At 36.0% G+C, this 9525-nt stretch overlaps 1 long non-coding RNA gene across 1 annotated transcript in view; it reads right to left on the reverse strand.

The window, feature by feature from the left end:
• LOC138364709 (uncharacterized) overlaps positions 1–3196 on the reverse strand; it is a 6426-nt gene extending 3230 nt beyond the window's left edge. Inside the window, exons 1-2 of the long non-coding RNA XR_011228503.1 lie at positions 3092–3196; positions 110–216 (exon numbers count right to left, since the gene is read on the reverse strand). This is a non-coding gene — a long non-coding RNA (uncharacterized lncRNA). The remainder of the gene's footprint in view (positions 1–109; positions 217–3091) is intronic.
• Positions 3197–9525: the final 6329 nt, after the last annotated feature.

The raw sequence follows: 9525 nt of genomic DNA on the forward strand, positions 1-9525 counted from the left end.
TAAATAAATCAAAATCAGTTACATTATTTTATCTTATTCATAGCATAAATGTTCTCGAAGATTACTAAAAAGAAATTGAATTAGACTACAGCAAATTGGCAAACTTTACCTTGTATCTGTTTCCACCGAGTTTGTTTGGGGCGTTCTTCAACATATCAGCAATACTTGTCTCAACATCTCTTTCAGTTGCATTAGTGTGGGTGTTGATACAGGCTTCTGGAAATTTATAAGAATTAATTAATATATATAATTATAATTCACTTTGCTATTCCCCATTCCACAGTCCTCTCGTCCTTCCCACTTCCCTGTCCCCACATCATCCCCACTATTCCCACTTCCCTGTCCCATCGTCCTCCTTACCATTTTCCCCTCCCCTGTCCTTCTTCCTCCCCCACCATCTCCCATTCACCAGTCCCTTTGTCCTCCCCAGCATTCCCCTGTCCCCACCATCCCCAACTCCCCAGTCCCCTCGTCCTCCCCACCATTACCCTCTCCTCTGTCCCCTCGTCTTCCCCACCATACCCCCCTCTCGTCCTCCCCACCATTCCAAACTACCTCATCCGATGCATTCTATAATGGTCTGATGCTTCCATCAGAAAATTGGGAACATCAAATGATCTGATATTCCCATCACTGAAAAATAAGAACAGCTAAAAAAATGAAATGAAAAAAATAAAAAAATAAACTATACTCATGAAATGAACAGTATGGTAAACAACACAGCTCAATTTCAATGCAATGTCACACAAAATTATTAAATCGAAATGAAAATAAATTGAAATCTATGAAAATTCAAATTATCAATACAATCGGAAATATTGAAATAATATCGCAACATAATATAGTGTGGGTTGCTCTTACGTGCAACAGACGGTGCTGTTTTTCAAAAAAGGCATGGTTTTACCTGTCACAAGTGTGGCATCTATACTTATACTCACGAAATGAACGGTATGGTAAACAACATAGCTCAATTGCAATGCAATGTCACAATAACATTTAATAACAATAATAACAATAACATTTAAATATACTTTAAGATATAATCTAGAAGAAAATAAGAACATTGAAACGGTTCATGAACTCGATTTCAATAAAGGACACTATGGGGAACTTTGAAAAACAGTTAATGAGTATAATTAGACAGACTTGTTGCTAGGCAGAGGAGTAAATAATGAGATATATGGCAAATTTTGCAAAATATACGGCACACAAACATTCATACCCAAACAAAGCAAAATGCTAGGTAAGAACAAAGCAGTTGGCCCGTAGGGGAAAGGAGATACCCACAAGACTGGAATACAAGTCATTAACAAGCACACAAGTACTACACTACACAACAACCGCACTACTACCAGAACTGGACGAATCACTACCAAAACAACACATTGCACATCACTACCAAAACAACACAACACAACACAAGCATTGGCAAAGAATTAAAGACCAGTTGCACTAACATCCCACATAATAAAATTATTTGAGAGTGATCAGGAGTCAGATTACTAGTTTTATAGAGACCAATGACCTCCACAATCCAGGCCAACAAGGATTTAGAGCAGTTTCTATGATCGAGCCACTGAGATCTATAAAGAATTCTGATCAAGAAAGAGATCTAGGGGTGGTTTTAGATAGAAAACTATAACCTGAGGATCATATTAAGAACATTCTGCGAGGGGCCTATGCTACACTTTTTAACTTTAGAATTGCTTTTAAATACATAGGTCAAAAAGTTTTAAAAGTTTTAAAAGTTTTTTAAACCTCTCGTGTATCATGAGTGTGTTAAAGCTTCAGATGGTGCATTCAGATGATGAATATTACCTAGTTCCTTCATCTGGGAAGAATGAACACATATTGGTGCATTCGGATGATAAAAACTAACTACTGTAGTTTAATTGATCAACAGACTGTATATCATATGCAGACTGTATGTGGATCTGCGGGCCACTCCAAACAACAGCCTGGTGGACCAAGCTCCACCAGGGCTAAAGCACAAAGTGATATAGATGTGATAGAGATATTATATATATATATATATATATATATATATATATATATATATATGTCGTACCTAGTAGCCAGAACTCACTTTTTGGCCTACTATTCAAGGCCCGATTTGCCTAATAAGCCAAGTTTTCCTGAATTAATATATTTTCACTAATTTTTTTCTTATGAAATGATAAATCAACCCATTTCATTATGTATGAGGTCAATTTTTTTTTATTGGAGTTAAAATTAACGTAGATATATGACCGAACCTAACCAACCCTACCTAACCTAACCTAACCTATCTTTATAGGTTAGGTTTGGTTAGGTAGCCGAAAAAGTTAGGTTAGGTTAGGTTAGGTAGGTTAGGTAGTCGAAAAACAATTAATTCATGAAAACTTGGCTTATTAGGCAAATCGGGCCTTGCATAGTAGGCTGAGAAGTGCGTTCTGGCTACTAGGTACGACATATATATATATATATATATATATATATATATATATATATATATATATATATATATATATATATATATATATATACATATATATGTCGTACCTAGTCGCCAGAACGCACTTTTCAGCCTACTATGCAAGGCCCGATTTGCCTAATAAGCCAAGTTTTCATGAATTAATATATTTTCTCTATTTTTTTTCTTATGAAATGATAAAGCTATCCATTTCATTATGTATGAGGTCAATTCTTTTTTTATTGGAGTTAAAATTAATAGAGATATATGACCGAACCTAACCTATCTTTATAGGATAGGTTAGGTAGCTGAAAATGTTAGGTTAGGTAGTCGAAAAAACATTAATTCAAGAAAACTTGGCTTATTAGGCAAATCGGGCCTTGCATAGTAGGCTGAGATGTGCGTTCTGGCTACTAGGTACGACACATTATATATATATATATATATATATATATATATATATATATATATATATATATATATATATATATATATATATATGTATATATATATATATATATATATATATATATATATATATATATATATATATATATATATATATATATATATATATATATATATATATATCGGACAATTAGTAAAAAAAAAAAAAAAAAAAAAAATAAATTATTTTACCTTGTACCTAGATCCACCAGGCCTGTTTGGTGCCTGTTTCAGTACTTCAGACATCTGGAAGGTCACATCCTCCTCCTCAACTTGTGGATGTGCGTTGATAGATGATTCTGTAAAATTAAGTTATTTATATAATAATAAATTCAGTATAACAATAATATTCTGTAAAATTAAAAGTAATTTATACATCAATCAGATAAAACTCTCCAGAGATGGTGATACACAACATATAAAGGACAAGTTTCAGAACAAAATATGCATTTAGGAATAAGGTTTTGTACATGTAGGTAGCACATGAGAAAATAAGTGGAAGGTGATCAAGTTTATATTAACATGTTAATGACTTTGTTAAGGCTTTGCAAGAATGAAAAAATATTAATAATATAATATCACCTACCAATTAATTGTACATCATTTATAAGTCAATTATTTGCATTATTATTATTCAATACTAATGATATAAAAATGCATTTTGTAATCTACTATTTATGCAAGTATTAAGCACAGGATCATGAAATAAACTGCAAAATACTGTAATGGATAAACCAATTAATTTTACATTTTCCTATAGCCAAGTCAGTCAGTTCTATTAGCAGCAGAGAACAATTATGCCCAACCTCTATTAAATGAAACAATCTTAAGAGCAAGTGATAGAAATATAATCATTTATGCTTGGGATTATGGAATGGTTCCAAATATGAAAAATATCAAGTTTTTTGGTTAAAATTTTTTAACTTAAAATTTACATTTTTAAGTGAATTTATGACCATAATAATTGAATCACTAATATGATTCACTAATATATAATCCTAATAATAATCACTAATATATAATCCATTGAGCATGCTGCATCTCTTTCAGTCTCTTTGCAATTTGAACAAGAGGGTTTTTAATTGATCGAACCATATTCTTAAAGTAAAGTAAATGAGATGTATTCCATATTTTGCAAAATATACGATGAAGGCACACAAACATTCATGCCAAAACTGAAGGGCAGGATTTATGAGGAGACATTAGAGGCATTAAATATTCCAAACTAGAAGACAGAAGGAAAAGAGGAGATATGATCACTACGTACAAAACAGTAACAGGAATTGATAAACTTGATAGGGAAGATTTCCCGAGACCTGGAATTTCAAGAACAAGAGGTTATAGATTTAAACGAACTAAACAAAGATGCCGAAGAAATGTAAGACAATTCACTTTTGCAAACAGAATGGTAAACGGTTGGAACATGTTAGGTGAGAAGGTGGTGGAGGCCAAATCCGTCAAAAGTTTCAAAGCATTATATGACAAAGTGCTGGGAAAATGGGACACCACGAGTGTAGCTCTCCATCCATCTGATTGATAACCCAAATGAATTTTTCATGGATATGATACCAACATCAAATCATAAATCAGATGTGATCCTATCCCCACTGGATTTTGAAGAAGCCATAGACAGTATGCCTATGCACTCTGCACCAGGCCCTGACTCTTGGAACTCTATATTCATCAAGAACTGTAAAAAACGTTATCGCAGGCCCTTCACATTCTTTGGAGACAAAGCCAAGATACTGGCATTGTCCCTGACATACTAAAAACCGCAGAGATAGCACCGCCCCATAAAGGAGGAAATAAGGCAGAGGCAAAAAACTACAGACCGATAGCACTAACATCGCACATCATAAAAATCTTTGAGAGAATGCTAAGAAGTAAGATCACAAAATACATGGAATCACAGCATCTCCATAACCCCAGACAACATGGTTTCAGAACAGGGCGCTCTTGCCTATCACAGTTGCTGGACCACTCTGACATGGCACTAGATGCCATGGAAGACAAACAAAACGCTTTGACAAAAAAAAGCCTTTGACAAATGTGACCATTGTGTTATTGCACATAAAATGCGTTCAAAAGGAATTACCGGAAAAATAGGCAGATGGATATACAACTTCCTGACTAATAGAACCCAATGTGTAGTAGTCAACAAAATAAAATCTGGACCATCAACCGTAAAGAGCTCAGTCCCCAAGCGTACTGTGCTTGCTCCAATACTTTTTCTCATCCTCATATCGGACATAGACAAGGACACAACCTATAGTACTTGATCATCCTTTGCAGATGACACTAGAATCTTCACGAGAGTAGGCAACATAGAGGACACGGCAAACCTCCAATCAGATGTAAATCAGGTCTTTCTATGGGCTACAGAAAATAACATGGTGATTAACGAACATAAGTTTCAGCTCATGCGCTACGGAAAAAATAAAAAATATAAAAACGGAAACCACTTACAAAACTCAGTCAAATCATAACATTGAACGGAAAAGCAACGTAAAGGATTTGGGTGTACTGATGTCAGAAGGCCTTACATTTAAAGAACACAATAAAGTAGCCGTCACAACTGCAAGAAAAATGACAGGATAGATAACAAGAACTTTTCACACTAGAGATGCTATACCGATGATGATAGTTTTCAAGACGCTAGTGCTCTCTAGAGTGGAATACTGCTGCATAATGAAAGCCCCTTTCAAAGCTGGAGAAATTACTGACCTATACTTATGCATTTATCTTCGGTTTAACACAACAGGCACCAGACACACGCTAGGCATCATACACACTAGGATAAAACAAACATTAGGCCAGAAGTCAGAAAAGAATTCAAAGAATTTTACTGGAAAGGCTTGCTGTTAGGAAAGGAAGTAATTGAGATGAATTAATGCACAGTATGTCAATTTTGTGAAATATATGATAAAGGAACAAAAACATTTATACCAAAACAAAGATGCAGAACTAGGAAACAGGATTTGTTCAACTGAAATTTCAAGACGGACAGAGACCAAAAGACACAAAAATGGAATCAATATACGAAGAGGCCAAACCCCCAAACATACCAGTAATACAAAGAGAAACAACTACACGGCAGTGAGGAGAGAGGCAGAAAGAAATTTTGAAAAAAAGGAACAAACAAATGTAAAGTAGAACAAATCATATTCTATAAATACAGCAACAACCAATTGCAGGTAAAGGATAATATTCAGAGCTTTTAAATGCATGGATGGCGAAATACTCAAGAAATTGTTCACGACTTTTGTTAGACCAAAGTTGGAATATGCAGCGGTTGTATGGTGCCCATATCTTAAGAAGCACATAAACAAACTGGAAAAGGTGCAAAGACATGCTACTAAGTGGCTCCCAGAACTGAAGGACAAGAACTATGAGGAGAGGTTAGAGGCATTAAATATACCAAATATACTACACAAATATATATACTACACATGCACAATAAACTACCCTACACAGGCTGAGTATGGTGTGTACAATAAATTATTAGCTAAAAGATAAGACTGAGTTTGTATAAATGGGGGTTAAGTCAGAGTGGGAAAATGTAAGTGGAGTGCCTAAAAACCCTGTCCTGGGACCTCTGTAATTCATAATATATACAAATAATTTAGACTCAGGTTTGATCAGCAATATTTGAAAATTTCCAGACGATACAAAAGGGATTTTTTTCTGGATTCAGGATTATTTTTTTATGGCTGAAAACAGGTTTTCAGCAATAAAAGAAATACAGTATTGCTGGAACAACCGTCGACATCTTCAAGAGAAAACCTGAACATCTTCAAGAAGTGAAGATGACCTTGAGAAGAAGTATAGGTTGGGAGAAGTATAGGTTAGGAATTGTCTCCAAAGAATTCTCAAAGAATTACTCGTTATTGCTATCCAAGATAATTAGACGAGCCAAAGCTAAATACTACGAAGATAAATTTACCCAAATAAAGAGTACCTTACCTAAAAATATGTATGTACCTTACGTAAATAAACATTTGATTTTGAAGTGCCGGACAAACAAGGCTGTGGTGGATATGTGGGCCTGAGGGGCCTGTCCAAGCAACAGCCTGTTGGACCAAGCTCTCACATGTCAAGCCTGGCCTTGGAAGGGCTTGGTGAGTAGAACAACTACCAGAACCCTATAATGCATGTATCAAGGTGTCCAGGCAGTGAGCACCACATAATGCAGTGCAGTCCTGTAAGAATAAGCACAGTAAGTATGGGCATGGAGGGGGTGCAGCAGTGGCTTGTGAAGGGCTGGAGAGTAAATGGACATGCCCAGGGGTAAAAAGCATTAGGGTAACAGAACATAGCCCATAAAAATAGTAATGACAATGAATGAATAATTATATGAATGCAATAATACTTCATATCTCAATAGGAATACTAAGCAGGATGCAAGACAAGGTACTGGTGGTGATAGTGGTTGGTACAAGTCCTCACATCCCCACAGACACCAGTAACAGCCCTCACCTCCCAACACAGTACCCTTGTAGCGAGTTAATCTTATACTCGCTTCATTATCTTATAGCATAACTAATTAACACTAATTACAGAAGCTACACAGGTGATACTTTGGTGTGAGTTGAGCGCACTGAGCGTCGGTATCGCTACACCCTTGTTCCTTAACAACCCTTTGGACCTTTATTACAGAAAAATAGAATCAATTAATTTAATAAAATATAAAATATAAGTGCTTACTTACGATAATACTATCGGTGGAACACAAAATCTTCTTCTTCTTGATAGTAGGTGCAGTTTGCATGAAGGGTTAGTCCTCGCCATGACTGAACTGACGACAAAATGGCCGATGTGTTGATATGGCGTCAGGTGACGCTGTGACGTCACAGGTGAGGGACGCTTTGCGCATTACTCCCTCGTACTTAAAAAGTACTACAGGTACTTTTTGGTTTTATTTTTGAATATGGCAGAAGTTGGACAGCTTTTCAAATCATTATAAGGGAGTGAGTTCCATAGACTAGGTCCCTTTATTTACATAGAGTGTTTACATAGATTAAGTTTGACTCTGGGGATATCAAAGAGATATTTATGTCTGGTGGGGACGTGGCCATGTGTTCTATTACATCTGTCCAGGAAGAGTTTCAGAACAGGGTTTGCAGTTAGAAAAAGGGCTTTATAAACGTAATTTACACAGGAGAATGTATGGAGTGAATTTGTTTAGCATGTTTAAGGATTTGAACAAGGGAGCTGTGTGTTGTCTGAAGGTAGAGTTATTTATTGTCCTGATAGCAGATTTTTACTGGATGATGATGGGCTTGAGGTAGTTTGCAGAGGTTGAACCCCAAGCACAAACGCCATAAGAATGATAGGGATAGATAAGTGCATAATAGAGTGAGAGGAGAGCAGAGTAGGGTACATAATATCTGATCTTAAACAGTATACCAACTGTTTTAGAAACCTTTTTAGTTATGTGTTGTATATGGGTGCGGAAGTTGAGTCTCTTGTCTAAGTATAGGCTAAGAAACTTTCCATCATTTTTATTGCTAATGTTTACATTATCTATCTGAAGCTGAATTGCATTTGTTGATTTGTTTCCAAATAAGATATAGTAGGTCTTTTCTATGTTTTGTGTGAGGTTTGTTGGTTGACATCCACAAGTAGACTTTTTTTAATTAATTGTTTACAACATTATTTAACAGGAGTGGGTTGGGGTCAGAGTAGATGAGTAGTATCATCAGCCAACAATATAGGTTTAAGTATGTTAGAGACATTAGGGAGATCATTGATGTATATAAGAAACAGGAGGGTCCTAGGATGCTGCTCTGTGGCACCTTTACGGTAATTAAGTGGTAGAGTGGGAGAGGTTATATCATTGATGGCTTCATATTGGTGTCTGTTACTAAGATAGGATCGGATATAGTTTAGGGCAAGGCCACGGATTCCATAATGGTGGAATTTAAGTAAGAGGTAGTTATGGTTAACAGTATCAAAGGCCTTTCTCAGGCCGATGAAGAGTTCAATTGGAAACTCACTTTTGTCAAGGGCTGAGAAGATTAAGTCAAGCAGACTAACAATAGCATCATTGGTACTCTTTTGGGAGCGGAAGCCAAACTGACAGGGACTTAGTATATTGAATTTTACAAGATTGGAGTAGAGCTGTTTGTAAAAAAAAAAAAAATAATTTTGATAATATAGGTAGATTCGATATGGGTCTGTAATTATTTATGTCTGCCGTGTTACCTCCTTTATGAACTGGCGTTACTCTTGCTTTTTTAAGGATATCAGGGAAGGTATGACACTCTAGGGATTTGTTGAACAGCAGTGCTATGGATGGTGCAAGGGCATGGGTGGCACGCCTGTGTACCATCGATGGTATTTCACTAATGTTCCCAGCTTTGGTTTTTAGCGAGTGAATGATGGACACAACATCTGTAGGGCTGACCGGAGAGAGGAGAAGAGAGTTTGGATAGCTGCGTGAAAGATATGTGGTAACATATGTCTGAGTCTCTGGGATTTTTCGGGCAAGGTGAGCACCAAACGATGAAAAGAAGCTATTAAATTCAGTTGCTGTTTCAAGATCTGTTGCAGGTGTATAACCATCCTTGGAGATTTTTATCTTATTATGTGAATGTTGTTTAGCTCCTAGGATGGTAGAGATGGCT

This window comes from Procambarus clarkii, chromosome 14 (genome assembly GCF_040958095.1).
Source record: "Procambarus clarkii isolate CNS0578487 chromosome 14, FALCON_Pclarkii_2.0, whole genome shotgun sequence".
Lineage (NCBI taxonomy): Eukaryota > Metazoa > Arthropoda > Malacostraca > Decapoda > Cambaridae > Procambarus > Procambarus clarkii.